The sequence below is a fragment of the Dromiciops gliroides genome, chromosome 2, assembly GCF_019393635.1.
Source record: "Dromiciops gliroides isolate mDroGli1 chromosome 2, mDroGli1.pri, whole genome shotgun sequence".
Lineage (NCBI taxonomy): Eukaryota > Metazoa > Chordata > Mammalia > Microbiotheria > Microbiotheriidae > Dromiciops > Dromiciops gliroides.
In genome coordinates this window covers 680,498,924-680,516,479 of record NC_057862.1, presented here as the reverse complement: position 1 = coordinate 680,516,479, position 17,556 = coordinate 680,498,924, and positions in this window count along the sequence as shown.

The following is a 17,556-nucleotide window of genomic DNA, read 5'->3' as shown; positions in this document are numbered from 1 at the left end:
TCTTTGCCTCAAGTTGACCATGGGTCCTGGGACAAGTCACTTTATTTGTAAATGTCTCCAGAATTCAGCAAAATACTGCTGAAATCTCTGAGGAAGCTAATATTTAAACCTCATCAGAATATAAAGCCGTCTGTGACCCTATTGACTAGATATTTTATATTTCACCAAGCCTTGGGTCCATCTTCTTGTTGGTGATCATCTTCTCTGAATGTGCTGAAGTATATGCTAGAATGTCACACACACACACACACACACACACACACACACACACACATACACACACACACAGGCCAACAGTGTTCTAACAAAAGGTCAATGGACATCTAGACCTTTCTCTCTACATTGGGATAGATGATCTTCTACCTAAAGTCAAGAAAAAATTGGGGGCAGCTAGGTTAGCGCAGTGGATAAAGCACTGGCCCTGGATTCAGGAGGACCTGCGTTCAAATCCAGCCTCAGACATTTGACACTTACTAGCTGTGTGACCCTGGGCAAGTCACTTAATCCTCATTGCCCCACACCCAAAAAAAAAAAAAAGAAAAGAAAAATTTAACCCAAAACAGACAGCCCCAAACCTAGGTTCAGGCAGCATATACGCTTTAGATGCCATGTGCTCATAGCCAAATGGTGGTCAAAGTACAAGAAAGGGAAAGCCACTTCTCCCTGACCCTTCATACAAAATGGCTTGAAGTAGTACTGTCCTAGTTTGAAACTGGAAGTAAAGTGAACACTAAGGAGAGGTTTAAAGGTAACATTGGCTCTTCTGCCTCAATTTTTAGCATCTCCAAAAATCCCCAAAGCTCCCACTTGTTCAAGTAGAAGCAGAGAATGCATGCTTTCCCAGACTCCCTTTTAATCCCCCACTCCCATTCAACCCCTGTTACAATTATTCAAATGCACTTCAGTGTGTCCATATCTTAAGTGGACAAAACATATTTCAAAACACAATTTTCAACCCAAACTATTTCATAAACAATTAGAGGTCAAAATATGGAGTATGTGTATACTTTTTCACTATATCATAAATATTTATTCAAAGCATTAAGGAGTTCTTATTTTCTACTGCATATCTTTGAAGATTTTTTTTCTGGTCAAGAGCAATAATGACCTGTAAACATGCTTGATTTCAAAGCAACATCAGCCAGCGTGGAAACACATGGCTGCCATTTGGAAACTTGAAAGTTGGATTAAAAAAAACCCCATTCCCCTTAAAAAAACAAGTATTTCCAGGCCAGACAAAGCAAATGGTCTAAAAGAGGAGAATTCCTGGTTTAATCAGTTTAGCTGTTTCTTACAGGGAAGATTTCCCTGACTGGTCAAACATGATCAACCAGAAGTGGATCTCCATGGATAGACTTTATTGGCCATGTACATCTCCCTAAAGCTCTTCACCAATGAAGGCTACCAGAACCCCTATTAATAAATTATATTAATATATCTATTCATAGATTTTATTCTATTCTACACATAGTAGGTCCTCAATAGCCAAATTGTTGACTGAGTGATGACCCCCACCATATGGGCTGTGTCAATGGTATTTGAATATAGAACCAAGGCTCTCTACAAGTTTCTCACATCTACTCATGGGCAGGAAACCTGTCTCATTAATCTTTGCATTTTCTGTAGCACTAATTACCAAGCTTTGCTTGTAGCAGCTGCTTAATAAATGGCTGATCTTTCAGGGACCAAATTCTTCTCGATTCTACTACTAAATCCACCCCCCTATTGAGTTCACTGTATCATCTGCATAGAAGTGACAGCTGAGGCTTTAGGAGTGGATGAGATTACAGAGACAAAATGTATAGAGAGATTAGATGGGTATATGACCTAAATATAATAGGTAATATCATAAACAAATAGGAGAAATGAAGTCTCACAGTTATGGACAAGGGAAGAATTCTTCACTATTCTGGTGATAGGAATAATTATAAAAGACAAAATGGATGGTTTTAATTACCCAAAATTGGAAAGTACTGAGTAAACAAAATCAAAGAAGTTAGAATAAGAAGGGAAACAATTAACTAGCGAAAATCTTTACCAAAAATTTATCTGACAAAAATCAGATATTCAAAATATACAGGTTATTCATGTAAGGATATAAGAATAAGAACAAGTCCTCAATTATGTAAATGGCCAAAGGAGATAACAAAGGAGGGGGAGAAAGAGAAGATAGATAGATAGATAGATAGATAGATAGATAGATAGATAGATAGATAGATAGATAGATAGATAGATAGATAGATGGATGGATGGATGAATGACTAGATAGGTAGACAATAGATAGACAGATAGATAGATGATAGATGGATGGATGGATGCATAGATGAATGAATGAATGACTAGATAGATAGATAGATAGATAGATAGATAGATAGATAGATAGATAGATAGATAGATAGATAGATAGATGATGGATGGATGGATAGATGAATGAATGAATGACTAGATAGGTAGACAATAGATAGATAGATAGATAGATAGATAGATAGATAGATAGATAGATAGATAGAAAATAAATAAGTAAATAAATGTTAACAAAAATAAATATAAAAGGAGCGGGGAAGATATGCAAGCTATCAACAACTATGTAGGAAAATATTCCAAATCATCAATCATAAGAAAAATGAAAATTAAAACAACTCTGAGGTTTCCTCTCACACTCATCCATTAGCAAAGATGACAAAAGATAAAAATAGCAACTGATGGAAGGAATGTGAGAAAACAGACAGACTACTACATTGTTTTTGAAACTGTGAATTGGTTCAACCATTCTGGAAGTCAATTTAGGAAGTATACTGAAAATTTCACTCAAAACTAGTATTTAACCAAAAATACTATTATCAGGTATATACCTTAGAGAGGTCAAAGAAAGATGAAATAGAGAATTTATTTTTGAAGCAAATACTTGAAAATAAAATGAGTACCCAACAGTTGGTGAATATTTTAAGAAACTAGGGTATATTGAGAATGTGGAATAATATTATTCTATAATAAATAATGAAAGAAACAAGTAGAGAGAAATCCAAGAAAACATATGAATTTTTGCAAAGTAAAGTGAACATAAGCAAGAGAATGATTTAAAAATGAATACAATAATGTAAAGGAAACAAATTTGGAACCTTAAAACTCTGATAGAAGACTGATATGAAAGCATGCATCCCATCTCTTAGCACAGAAGTGTTGGACTAGACATGTAGAATGAGAGAGGCATTTTCAGAAATAGCCAATGTGTGATTTTTTTTTTTTTGCTCCACAATATTTACTTGTTGGAAGAAAGAACATTTATTGGGGAGTGATAGTTTTGAATGAAATGGGTAAGCAGTGATAATGGTACAAAAATAAGAAAAGAACCCCAAAACTCAATATTTATGATATTTAGAAGAGAAAGGGTGGACAATTTATGGATAAACAAGAGAAAGAGAGCAGAGTGAGTTGCAAATTGGAAAATTTCAACTACATTCAATTAAAAGGTTTTGTTTTTGTTTTTACAAATAAAACAAATGTAACCAAGATCAAAAGGAAAGCAGAAAATTGGGGGGGGTATTTTTATAGACAGTTTATCAGATAAAGATCTAATATATGTGTGTATAAAGAACTTTGTCAAATCTATAAGAATACAAGTCATTCCCCAACTGATAATCAAAGGATATGAAGAGGCAGTTTTTTCAATGAGAAATCAAAGCAATTTGTAGTCATATGAAAAAAACATTGTTAATCATTATTGGTTAGAGAAATACAAATTAAAACAACCTTGAGATACCATTTTATACCTACCAGAGTGACTAAAATGATTGAAGTGGAAGGCAAAATATATTGGAGGGGATGTGGGAAAATTGGGACATTAATTCATTGTTGGTGTAATTGTGAACTGATCCAACCATTTTGGAGAGCAATCTGGAATTATGCCCAAAGAGTTATTAAACTACCTATACCCTTTGACCCAGCAAAACCACTATTAGCTCTATTTCCAAAGATGATTCAGGAAAAAAGAAAAGAACCTATACGTTCTAAAATGTTTGTAGCAGCTCTCTTTATGGTGGTAAAGAACTAGTAATTGCACTGATGTCCATCAATTGGGGAATGGCTGAACAAGTTGTAGCATATAATTGTGATGGAATACTAGTGTGTTACAAGAAATGATGAGCCTAATGATCTTAGAAAAACATGGAAAAACTTGCATGAAATCAACTGAAGTGCAAAATGAGCAGAACCAAGAGAACATTTTATGCAGTAACAGCAGTATTGTTTTAAGAACCACTGAGAGCAATTAAGTTGTTTTGACTATTATAAATACCAAAACTAACTATAAAGGACATATGAAGAAAGAAGCTATTTGCATCCAGAGAAAGAACTGAGAAATAGAAGCATTTATAGAATAATTTTACATATATACATATGTGTGTATGTATATACATATATATGTATACACACATAGATGTTCATATACCTATTTGTGTCTAATGGTGGCCAACTCCAGGAGGGGGAGTGGGAGAAAAAATTTAAATGGTAACTTTGTTGTATATTTAAAAGGAATAGCTAGTTATACATAACTTGACTTGACTATGATTTTTTTTGCAAAAGAGGGCTTCTGTTTTTCGGAAGGAGGGAAAAGTTGCTTGGCACTGAGAATGATTACACAGTAAGATAAGAAATTAGAGAAACATGGGTGAAAGTACCTATCAGTTCTAGGGATGGGAAAAATTTTAATGACCAAACAAGAAATAGAAGAAATAATGGAAGATAAAATAGATTATTTTGATTACATAAAAGATTTTGCACAAATAAATCTAAAATTAAAAGGAAAATAATTAAATAGGAAAATATGCCAAGTTTCTCTAATAAAAGACTAATTTTCAAGATATATATATACATATATATCAATATCAAGTTAATAAGAATAAAAGCCATTCCCCAGTTAATAAATGGTCTAAGGATATAAACAGAGTTCTCAAGGAAAAAACAACTCAGGCTATATAGAGTCACTGAAAAATAGTCATGTGCTACTCTTTGTGACCCCATGTGGGATTTTCTTTACAAAGACATGGAGTAGTTAGATATTTCCTTCTCTAGCTCATTTTACAGGTGAGGTAACTGAGGGTTGAGTGACTTACCCAAGGTGACAAACATCTTGTAAGTGTCTAAGGGAAGATGAACTCAAGAAGTTGAGTCTTCCTGACTCCAAGTCAGTGCTCTACCCACTATGCTCTTTAGCTTCCCCTTTAAAATGTTCTAAATCACTACTAATTAGAAAAATTAAAGCAGTTCTGAGATTCTATCTAATATGCAACAGAGAGGCAAAGATGACCACACACACACACACACACACACACACACACACACACACATACACACACATACAGGAAAATGATAAATGTTGGAGGGGCTGTAAATACATTGCTGTTAGTGGACTAGTGAATGAATATGACCATTCTGGAAAGCAATTTGGAATTATACACAAAAAGTTACTAAACAGTGATTGCCCTTTGACCTAGCTATTTTACCACTAGGAGTAAACCTGAAGAAGATCTAAGAAAGAAGCAAAAGTCCTTTATTGTACCAAAATGTTTATAGCAAATTTTTGTTGTGGCCAAACAAATTGGTGAATGGCTGAATAAGATGTGGTATATGAATCCCTAACCTCTCAGAAATGATGAAATATATGGTTTCAAAAAGACATGGAAAACCATCTATGTGCTGATGCAGAGTGAAGTGAACACAAGAACAATTTCTATTTTGACATCAGGATTAGAAAAATGAACAATTTCAAGGATTTTTATAAACTGATGTTGAATGAAAATAAAAGAACCATGGGGCCAATTTATATAGCAAAGCTGTAAATACAAATAACTTTGAAAACCATAAGAAATATTATAAATACATGGATTATTCATGATTCCAGATAATCAAGGATGAGACATGCTATCTATTATGTAAATGGGGAGAATCAGAGCAAAGAATGAGTCATGTGGATTTTTGTATGCAGGCATTAAGGGAATTTGTTTTATTTGACTATGCATTTTGTTCCAAGAAATTTGTTTCCTTTTGTTTTCCCAATGGGCTGGCGGCACAAGGGAGATAAAATGAATTTCTGTTATTTGTTTTTTCTTAATAGAAAGGGGAAGGGGTAATACAGATGTGGAATGTTGTAGGCATTTTCAGGAAGGTCACTGAATTATCAATTTTATTTAATTCTTTTGCTTTGTTTCTAGATATCTTTGGTGAAATGGCAGTGATCTGTGAGTGTTTGTAATGTAAAATGAATGAATGGATGGATAGATAGATAGATAGATAGATAGATAGATAGATAGATAGATAGATAGATAGATATGAAACCTTTTTAAAAGACTGATACAAAAAAGAAAAAGATAAAAAAAGAAAAGAGGATGACAGGAACATTAAAAATATACAGAGGGGAAAGCTAGGTGACGCAGTAGATAAAGCACCAGCCCAGGATTCAGGAGGACCTGAGTTCAAATCTGAGATCAGACACTTGACACTTACTAGCTGTGTGACCCTGGGCAAGTTACTTAACCGGCATTGCCCCGCAAAACAAAACAAAAAAAATACACAAAAGAGATCAGAAAGTGCATAGGAAGGGAACATAGAAAAGCAGGAAATTGTGTTACTATCATATTCAATTTAATATACAAACACTCCTGTGTTCACTTAAGTACCTGTTTCTGTAGATGGCCCTCCCCTTCTTATATTCCTCTGTACAAACCTTATGAGCTCCCCTCTCATCCCCTTTTTTGACTATTATAACTCAATATTAGAGAAATATTTGAGTCTATAATTCTCAGCTCCTTCTCAATGAGAAACCATCTTACTCTTTCTTTAATTCCCAAACAATGTCCTATAGGCAAAAGTCCCATCCTTCTTTCCAAAGACCCAACTACTTTCTGAGAGGCAATGGTGTAAAAGTATCAGAAAGAACCACTGAGTTCCTGGAGAATGGAATCAGTTGCTAACTTAAGGCCAACACTTTAACCTCAGTAAGGTCATTCCCAGTCTTTACCCTTGACCAGATTGCACTAACATTTTAAGTGACTAGTATTTTGTTTAAAGAATCAAAACTGTTAACTGAACTTTTCCCTGAGCCCTGTAACCATGATTTATCTGACTGGAGAGTTTTGTCTTTTGTTTAGCAATACTACAAGTTATAAATGGAAATAGTTTGTGTCAGAGAAAGATTTTCAAAGCCATGGAAAATTCTGCCCTTTTTTCTCTCTAAGCAGAATTGCTCAAAACTAGATTTATTTAATTAATAAATTCATCTTTGGTAGGCTTGTACCAAATTCAGAGTGCAGACTATTTCTTCCACATTCTGATACCCTGAAATCCTGTAATCATCTTTGGCCTAGCTATCATGATCCTGCATCTTTTAAATCTTGTCAGTCACCAAATTCCTTTGAAATTCACTTTTCTTTTTTTGCATTCTGACTTACATCTTCATCACCTCGTGTTTGATCTAGTGGCCTAGTCTTCCTGGTTTCAGCCTCCTCTTTCCCTCATATCACTGTCATCTTCCATAAACCTTTTTTTTTTTTTTTTTTAGTGAGGCAATTGGGGTTAAGTGACTTGCCCAGGGTCACACAGCTAGTAAGTGTTAAGTGTCTGAGGTCGGCTTTGAACTCAGGTCCTCCTGACTCCAGGGCCGGAGCTCTATCCACTGCGCCATCTAGCTGCCCCTATAGCTGCCCCCATAAACCTTTTTAAAAAGATGATGCAGGGGCAGCTAGATGGCGCAGTGGATAGAGCTCTGGCCCTGGAGTCAGGAGGACCTGAGTTCAAAGCCGACCTCAGACACTTAACACTTACTAGCTGTGTGACCCTGGGCAAGTCACTTAACCCCAATTGCCTCACTAAAAAAAAAAAAAAGATGATGCAATTCCGCTACTCAAGAACCTTCAATAGGGCTCTATTTTTTTCCTACAATATCCATTGTAAATTATTTTCTTGTTTCTTTCTAATTCCTAACACTTGGCCAAGGACAAGGCACACTTGAGGGCTAATAGTTGAAACTCTCCCTCCCCTACTGTCTCTTTCTATGATGAATAAAAGCGCTTCATCACCTTACTCCTGACATCTGCTCCCTAGTAAACCCCCTGAGATGTGGCTCCCCATGTTGCATCTTTGTAAAGTAAAGCCAGCCAATCTGAAAATCCTGAGTATTGCAATCCAGGTGGTCCCATCTGAAGGGCAGTGTGAAGCAGTGGGGAAATGATACTGGTTCTGGAGTTGAAAGACCTGAGTTTGAACTTTTGCTCTACCTGTTTGACCTGGGGCAAATCACTGGATGCCTTTAGTTTTCTGTTTATTGGGATTTCAGAACTGAACGGAAACTCAGTATTTAACTAACCCCATCATATAGGCAGTGAGGTAGTGCAATAGATACGGTCTGGAGTCAAGAAGACATGAATTCGAATCTGGCCACCCCAAGTTCACCAACCATGAGATTCATAACAACTAGCCATTTCTAGAACTAGACCTTCAAGAACCAAAGTCTAGGTAAATAATTAAAACAGTACAAAGTAAAAATAGTATTTCCTAACCTCTCTGACAACTTCTGCTCAAGACTCCAGGTGAAGCAGGGAGGGGTGGTCGCCATCTCTAGCTGGGAACAGAAATTGTCTTTCTGATCTCTTTTCATGAATTATCTCCTTGAATGTAAGAGGGGAAAAAATGAGAGGGGTTGCTGGGTGAGAAGGCACCTGACTATAATAAAATGAGGTTTTCAGAACTGAACCCATAATTTCAGGTGTCATCTGACCAGGGCAAAGTAAAGATTCCTTCTTTGAAGTTATGTTTCTCAAAATAGCCCAAAATCACATTAGCTTTTTTTGGATGCCATACTACACTGTCAAGTCATACTGAGCAGTTCTCTCTCATGTGACCATGTCACATCTTACAGAACTTCACATTTGTTTACCCATGAATAGGGAAAGGAAAAACAAGAAGGCTCAGTAGCTGCATGGATAACACAGAGGGACCCTATAGAAGATGGGGGGCAGCAGTGAGGGTAGACAGAAGGGAGGGAGAATTGGAAAAGATCCTCATTTTAGAAGTGAAAAGGGAGGAGGCCTCCATCTCTCTCATAAAAAAATAATGGCATGTCTTTCAGATATCAGGAAACATCTCAGAAACTAGCAACATCTCATTCTGTTTATTCCCCCTCTGCTCTTTTCTACTGAAGTGAGTCAGGGTTTGTTTTCAGCTGAGTCAAGTTTATAGCAACTCTCATCTGATCAAAGGAGGTGAGTGGTGGTAAGAGGGGGAGAGAAAGAGAAAGACTCTCAGCTGGCAATAATTTTCAGTTTCTATCTCTCTGCCCTTTAGAGAGTAGCATAGGGCCACCATGGGATAAGATCAACAACAAAGGTGACCAACTGCTTTCTGGGAAGTCAGAAACCAGGACCAGTAACAGAACATAACCATCCATCCAGTCTGACTGCTCCTTCTCTGTCTTTTTTGTTCTCTATTCACATTTCTTCTGCCCCTCAAATATGAGAGCCCCCTGAGGCTCTGTGTTCTGCCTTCTCTCTCTACACTCCTTCTTTTCATGATCTCATCCATTCCCATGGCTTTAATTATCACCTCTTTGCAGATGACTCCTAAATCTACATGTCCAACCCTAACCTCTCTCCAGAGCTTGGGTCTCATATTTCCAGATGTCTGTTAGATATTTCCATTTGGGTGTCCTACTGACCCTTCAGACTCTGCATAACCAAAATGAACTCATCTTCTCTCCTAAGCCTGGTCTTCCCTTTCATGTCTCTCTTTTGTGTATGGCAACATCATCCTCCCAGTCACCTATGCCAAACTTGGAATTATTTCAAACCTTGTTCTCTCTATAAATCCTCCAATTCCGTCAGTTGTCACATATTACTTATCTTATTAATTCAGTAGCTTAAACATCCATATTCCCCTTTGTAATTTCATTTTAAATATCCTAGTTTAATATGTTCTTGCCTAAAATACTCTGGAGAGAGACTGGAGTCATTCCCCCAGAAAGCTACCCCCTCTCTCTGTCCCTCTGTCTCTCTGTCTCTCTCTGTCTCCGTCTCTCTCTGTCTCTCTCTGTCTCTCTGTCTCTGTCTCTCTCTCTCTCTCTCTCTCTCTCTCTCTCTCTCTCTCTGTCTGTCTGTCTCTCTCTCTCATAGAGTTCTAGGGGTACTTCTGAGAGTTTAGGAGTATTTTTCTCTAATAGGATTATCTTAAGCCACCATGTCAATGCATTCCTCTCCACTGTTATCCCTCAGTGAATAGAGTCCCATATCCATTTAACTAATCAGTATCAATCAGCTTTTACAAAGCAATAGAGCAAGAAGAGAATAAACACAACCCCCACTAACATCTGGGGGCACACTGTTCCCTCTACCATCTCAGTCCCTCCAGAGAATAGGCTCAAACTTAAAACAATATCTATGCAGCATCCATCCCAAGTTTACTTACAAATATTGAATAGCTACTGGATGTCTTCATTTCAGCTCTCCTCTGGGCTTAGTCCCTCTGGTCATTCCTTGGGGCCTCACTGTTGGGACAGCTGGCAACAAACCTGGTGTGAACTCTTCCCAGACTTCTCATGTCTCACCATCTGATATTTTGAGGAGTATAGAATGTACCACTCCTTAAATTGTACCACCTGGTACCCCCTGAAGCTTAGGACAGTGTGCCCTGGAAGCAGTGCCCCACTTTAAGAAAGAGGTAAAAGTCAAGAAATAGGCTGGTAAAATGAGCAGACATAAAAGATGCTGACCCCAGAAAGTTTCTTTGGTGACCAGGAAGATCAAAATACAACCTCAGAAGAAGATAACAAAGTCAAAATGCCTACATCCAAAGCTTCCAAGAAAAATATGAATTGGTCTCAAACCACAGAAGCACTCAAAAAGGACTTTGAAGATAAGGTAAGAGAGGTAGAAGGAAAAATGGAAAGAGAAATAAGAATGATCCAGGAGCATCATGAAAACAAAGTCAACAGCTTGAAAAGCCAAGTGGAAAAGGAGATACAAAAGCTCTATGAAGAAAATAATTGCTTAAGAATTAGGATTGAGCATTCTGACATTTTGAAGCTCACAAGGTCATAACCATCTCTAATACTCCTTTACCTAAGGCATGAAAGGACAAGTGCAAAGTGGCAAACAGTGGCCCATATTCACAGTCTCCATGTTGACCTGGTTTGGGGAAGATCCAAGCCCAGAGCATTATGGGATGTCTCCTCAAACACCAACAAAGAAGAAAAGAAAAAGAACTTTGTTTTGGTTTGTTAGTACCGTTTGCACTGTTGTACCCTGCTTATGTATGGCTCCACAGACAATCAAAAAGGCTCCTCACCTCCATATATTAAGTAGACTTGACTTAGACATTACAGCATGTCTTCTATGCTCCATTATGGGGAGCAAGATCCTTCTATTACACATCATCATGCCTTTTCAAAAGCAGGTTGGTCAGCCAAGAACACCACACCTGCTCACCAGCCATGTTGTAATAGCCTCCAAACCAGCCTTCTTCCTTCCAAATCACCCTCCACATGATTGCCCAAATAATCTTTCTTTTTTGTCTGTTCTTTTTTTAATTTATTATTTATTTTTAACATTTATTTTTTTTTAATTTTGAGTTCCAAATACTTTCCCTCCCTCAAACCCTTTGAGAAGACAAATAATATGATGTGTGAAATCATGCAAAACATTTCCATATTTACCATGTTGCAAAGAAAATTTTTAACAAAAAAAATAAAGTGAAAAAAGTATACTTCTATTTTTGCTGAGAGTTCATCAGTTTTCTCTCTGGAAGTAGATAGCATTTTTCATCATGAGTCATTCCAAATATCTTAGATTATTGTATTGATCAGGGTACCTGAGTCTTTCACAATTAATCATCATAATATTGCTGCTACTGTGGTATAATGTCCTCCTGGTTCTGCTCACTTCACTTTGCATCAGTTCATATAAGTCTTCCCAGGTTTTTCTGAAAACACACCCTTGTCATTTCTTGTAGCACAAAAGGATTCCAGTGAGATGTCTCTTCTAAAAGTAAAACCGGTAAAAAACTAATAATACAAGTAATCTTTTAAATTCCCCACTTTGATTATGATTCTTTCCTTTAAAAAATTCTTCTGTAGCTGGTCATTAAATTCAGTTTAGTAAGAATCTATGTAGGGGGCAGCCATGTAGAGCAGTGGATAAAGCACTAGCCCTGGATTCGGGAGGATCTGAGTTCAAATCCAGCCTCAGATACTTGACACTTACTAGCTGTGTGACTCTGGCCAAGTCACTTAACCCTCATTGCCCTTCAAAAAAAAAAAAAAAAGAAAGAATCTATTTAACACCTACTATGTTGCCACGAGGAAGGACATTGAGTGCCAGGCCTCAAAGCAGGAAGACCTCATTTCAAATCTAGCTTCAGACACCAGAAGCCAGGAACACGGATGGGGGAAGGGAATGAAGGTCAGCTTGGGCCCCTCCTCAAAATGGAAGCAATCCACCAATTGGAGAAGAGGGTCAGCTTTGTGGAAGGATATTGCAGTTTTTCAGAGCTATAAGCGATGGTTAGATAGTCCAGAGTGAGGAGGTCTAAGTGCTAAGGAACGTTCCAAGGTAGGATGGAGACAGAGGCATGGCTTGTACATCCAGGCTGGGAGAATGAGGAAGCTCATCCCTACTTCATAGTCAGCTCTAATTAAAAGGCAAATCTGCCTTCCTGAATCTTCCATCTGCTTCTCACTCCTGTGGCCAAGACAAAGGAGTTCAATCTCTCCCATTAGAGCCCATATTTAGCCCATACATCTTCAATTTCCTCAACTCCAGAATTATAAGAAATGGTGTTGTCTGCTCTGCAACTAGGAGGTACAGTGAATGGAGCACTGGATTTGGAATCAGGAAGACTCATCTTCATGAGTTCAAATCTGGCCTCAAGCACTTAGTAGCTATGTGACCCTGGGCAAGTCACTTAACCCTGTTTGCCTCAGTTTCCTCCTCTGCAAAATGAGCTGGAGAAGGAAATGACAAACCACTCCAGTATCTCTGCTAAGAAAATCCTAAATGGGGTCATGAAGAGTCAGACATCACTGAACAAACAGCAAGTACATCAGCTTCCCTTCTCTGGACAAACTACAACTAGCTCTTCCACATACTTCTTAAAAGGTAGCACTTCAAACTGTACCTAATATATCAGATTCAGTCTAACCAGGTCAGAGGACAAAAAGACTTTCGTTCCCACCCCCACATTCTAGAATACCAGGGGAAACTAAGACCGATCATGTTTGAGCTGTGTTTTGGCGTGGTTTGGGTTTGGGGCTGCTGGCATGGCCCACTGCTATCCCATCCTAGGTGGGTAGCATACTAAACTACCACCACCCTCAGATTTTTTTCACATGACCTTCTCTGTAACCATGCCTTCTCCATATTATAGACGATTTACTCATTGAACCCATGTGTAGCATTTGACATTTATCCATGTTTATATTTCATCTTGTTAGATTCATCTGAATGTTTTAGCCTATCAAGAGCTTTTTCCATGCTAATTCTCACATCTCCAATGAAAGGGAGTTCTTCCCTCCCTTCCCCAAGTCTCTCCCTCTTCTCTTCAGCCTCCACAAAGCTGTCAAACTGGTATTCCAAAAGCACAGAGCTTTCCTAACTATTTGTGCTTTGATGCAGACTCTCATTCTCAGTTTTGATATTGAGACTTTCTCTGAAATCCTTCACTCAAAGAATCATCCAAGTATATGTCCTTCCAGCTCATTTTCCCCACCCCTTCATCCCAGTGGGACCAAAGGCTATGCACTGGGTGGAGACAGGCACGCCTAGAGAACAGTACCTTTTGGTCCCTACTTTCTGTTCCCCCCCCCCCCCGGTGACTCTCATCTCTGGGTGAATCTGGACTCTTGGAATAGCCAAGTACTTTCTGAATACTTGACCCTCAATGTGCAAGGCCAGCCAAGTCATTATGACCTGCCAAAAAATTAGAAATGACATTTGTCAAGCAGGAAGAAAGAAGGAAAGGAGCCTGACCTGCCTTCAGTCATGAGGAGAGAATGGATGCCCTTGGGAGGCCATTGCCCGAATGTTCAGCTGGGTTGGGCCATGAGAAATAGGAAAGCTCATTTAGAAGTTGGGTGGGTAGGACAGGAAACAGCAATATCTTTGGTGGTGACTGCTTTGGATACTTGCTCACCTTTGTCCTCTCTGCTTCCCTCAGAAAGCCTTGGGACTGGACTTTTTGATTCCCTTGACGAGACTCTTGGGGCCATCTGATTAAAGGAGCCGGGGACTCTGAAGTCAAAGGACCTGGATTTCAAAACCCACTTCTGCTGTTAATTCCCTGAGTAAACTTGGGAGAGACACTTAACCTCTCTGGTTAAATCTGTGGTCACGTTTGAGCTCCACCTCTGCCTCTTTCCATGTGTGTAACCATAAGGAAGTCACTTAACCTTTCCTGGTAAATCTGTAGTCGAGTTCAAATCCTACCTTTCTTGCTACCTTGTAACTTTGGGGAAACCGCCAGCCTCTCTCATCCTCAGTTTCCTCATCTGTAAAATGACAGGGGCAGGGGGTGTAAACCATATGCCTCTAAGGTCCCTTAACTCTAGATTGCTGTAATCCCATGACTCACATCGTGGTTTCTCTTTGCCCTCACTTCTCTCTTCTAGAGGACCCTACACTTCGATGATTCCATTATGCCCACCAGATTGAGCCGCTGCCCTATTGACCCTATATCCCCCAGAGGTCTTCCTCTGGCTCCCAACTCATGGTCAGAGCTGAGACAGCAGACCCACCTTGGGATCAGTGGTCATGTGCTCATGTGGTTTAGAAAGGATCATACAATCTCACAAGCAGCAGGGCACCAAGGAGCCTTCTAGTCCAACTTTATTTGTCTATGAATCCCCCTAACAACATCATGGACAAATGGTCACCTAAGGCAGCTCCCTTGTTTTATAGACAGTTGGGAAAGTGAAGTCATTCCCCAAGAATGAATAGGTCCAAAACAGCAAGGGCAGGGGCTGGAACCCAGGTTCTCCCAGTATATACACACTGCTCTGGTGGTGACATTGCCTTGTCTATCCCTGGCCACCTGTCACAGGACACTCATCACTGGACATCTGCCACCACAGCTGTTGGCTCCCTGCCTCTTTGCTGGCCTATTGCTGAGTCATGGCCCAAGGAAACTGTTACTAGAATTCAGAGTCACTGTTAGAAAACAATTAACATACAGTACTAGTGATATAATATTCCAGGGGCTATAAAACCTTGGTTTTAAATGTTCACAGGGTATAAAACAGCCAAGTGGGTTACAAAGAGGACAGATTTAAGTATTTAATACCTTGTTTAAGTGTGTGTGGAGAGCTTTGAACAAAATTATAGATATGAAAAGCTAACACTTTCTTATAACACCCTCTTTTATGGCATTTATATCTTGAAATGTTTGTGGGGGGTTTATAATTTTTTAAGTTCAAATTTTTTCTTGTAAAGAAAAAATCTTAACTGTGTTGGAAAGTCTCTATAAAATCTGACCAGAACTCACACTTCTGAGCTCTTCTAGGCTACAAAGTCCCTCTCTACCAGAAAACTTCTATGGAGGTGTTATTATAGATAATAATCCTACTTCTCATGTTCTAAGCCAGCTGAAAGAAAGAGAGAGAAGGAAGGAAGGAAGGAGGGAGAGGGGGAGGGAAGGAAGGAAGGAAGGAAGGAAGGAAGGAAGGAAGGAAGGAAGGAAGGAAGGAAGGAAGGAAGGAAGGAAGGAAGGAAGGAAGGAAGGAAGGAAGGAAGGAAGGAAGGAGGGAGGGAGGGAGGGAGGGAGGGAGGAAGGGAGGAAGGGTGGAAGGAAGGGAGGAAGGAGGGAGGGAGGGAGGGAGGGAGGAAGGAAGGAAGGAAGGAAGGAAGGAAGGAAGGAAGGAAGGAAGGAAGGAAGGAAGGAAGGGAGGAAGGGAGGAAGGGAGGAAGGGAGGAAGGGAGGAAGGGAGGAAGGGAGGAAGGGAGGAAGGGAGGAAGGGAGGAAGGGAGGAAGGGAGGAAGGGAGGAAGGGAGGAAGGGAGGAAGGAAGGAAGGAAGGAAGGAAGGAAGGAAGGAAGGAAGGAAGGAAGGAAGGAAGGAAGGAAGGAAGGAAGGAAGGAAGGAAGATAACTTTAGATATCTAGTCCAAATGTTCCTTTTTATATTAAGGAAAATGAGGTCCTTAAAGGTAATGTGATTTGTTCAAGGTCACGCAAATAGTTAGAACAAGGTCTCCCAATTCCCAGACCAATGATATCTCCATGCTATATCATTCCCTCTCATTAGATAACATACTTTCTCACTTCCTCTCCAACTTTCTGCACATTTGCTGAGACTTTTCTTGTCTCCTCTCCTTTCTCTGTGTATGTATGTGTGTGTGTGTGTGTGTGTGTGTGTGTTGAGTGGAGGTGGGGGGAGTAGGCAGAGGAGTCCTCTTTGCTTCAAAAGTTACAAACTTTTTGTCCTTGCTTAAACTTTGCACAAAAAGGGCCTTGTTTATGAGCTGTCTGGAGAGGATCTGTGAATCAATGGGGCATTGTTCAATAAATAATAAAAGCCAGACACATAGCATTTTGATTGTATATGAGGTATCCGCAGAGCGGTCAAGATATAAAAATTTCCCAAGTGTAGCCACAGGAGCATCTTGCTCCAGGAAACCTGATTTCCTGGGCTCCACTTAGTAGAACAATAAATCAGCAACTGAAGACAGAGCCCAGGAACAGGCTGAGAACTCTTGCCATTTTCCCAGATTTGACTTCACCTGAGAACTTTACATCTTTCCAGCACCTGTTGGTCTAGAGAGTGGATATCTCCCTATGGTCAGCACCTCAGCCTCCTGGTAATGCTATCCTTGCTAGATCTGGAAGAAGCAATCAGCCTGGTTAGAGAGCCTAGCAGGGTAAACCAGGTGCTTCAAAGGGTGATAAGGTTTTGGGGATCCTTTGGGCAGGCAGAGTCTTAGTCACCACAATTGCACCAGACCAGGGGTTCCTGACCTGGGGACTGGGGATTTTTTTAATGCTTCAATAACTGTATTTCAATATATTTTATTTCCCTTGCAATTCTATGTATTTTCTTTTATGCACTTAAAAACTATATTCTGAAAAGGGGTACAGAGGCTTCATCAGACTGCCAAAGAGGTCCAGGACACACAAAACAGATTAAAAAGCCCTCACTAGACTATCTGCCCTCCCTTCTGGTCAGCTAGATGTCCTTCCTGAGCTCTACAGTAGTTGAGATTTCACACACAGGATCACTTTGTTTATTTTACATTTATTTATCTGTGTACATGGTGTTTCCCAACCACTCCACCCACCCAGTAAATGATAAACCCCTTGACAACAGGACTCCCCTCCCCCACAGAACTCCACCTGACACATAGTAGGTGCTTATACTGCTTATTGAACAGAATTAAATTCATAAGTTTGGAGGCTGTCAGGGACTTTAGAACTCATCTAGTTCAACCCTTCCCCCCCTCAGTTTACAGAGACCGAAAGATTTTCAAACTTGCTCAAGGGTATGTGATTGTTTGCTGTTGTTATTGATCCTCATTCCTTGGAAGAAC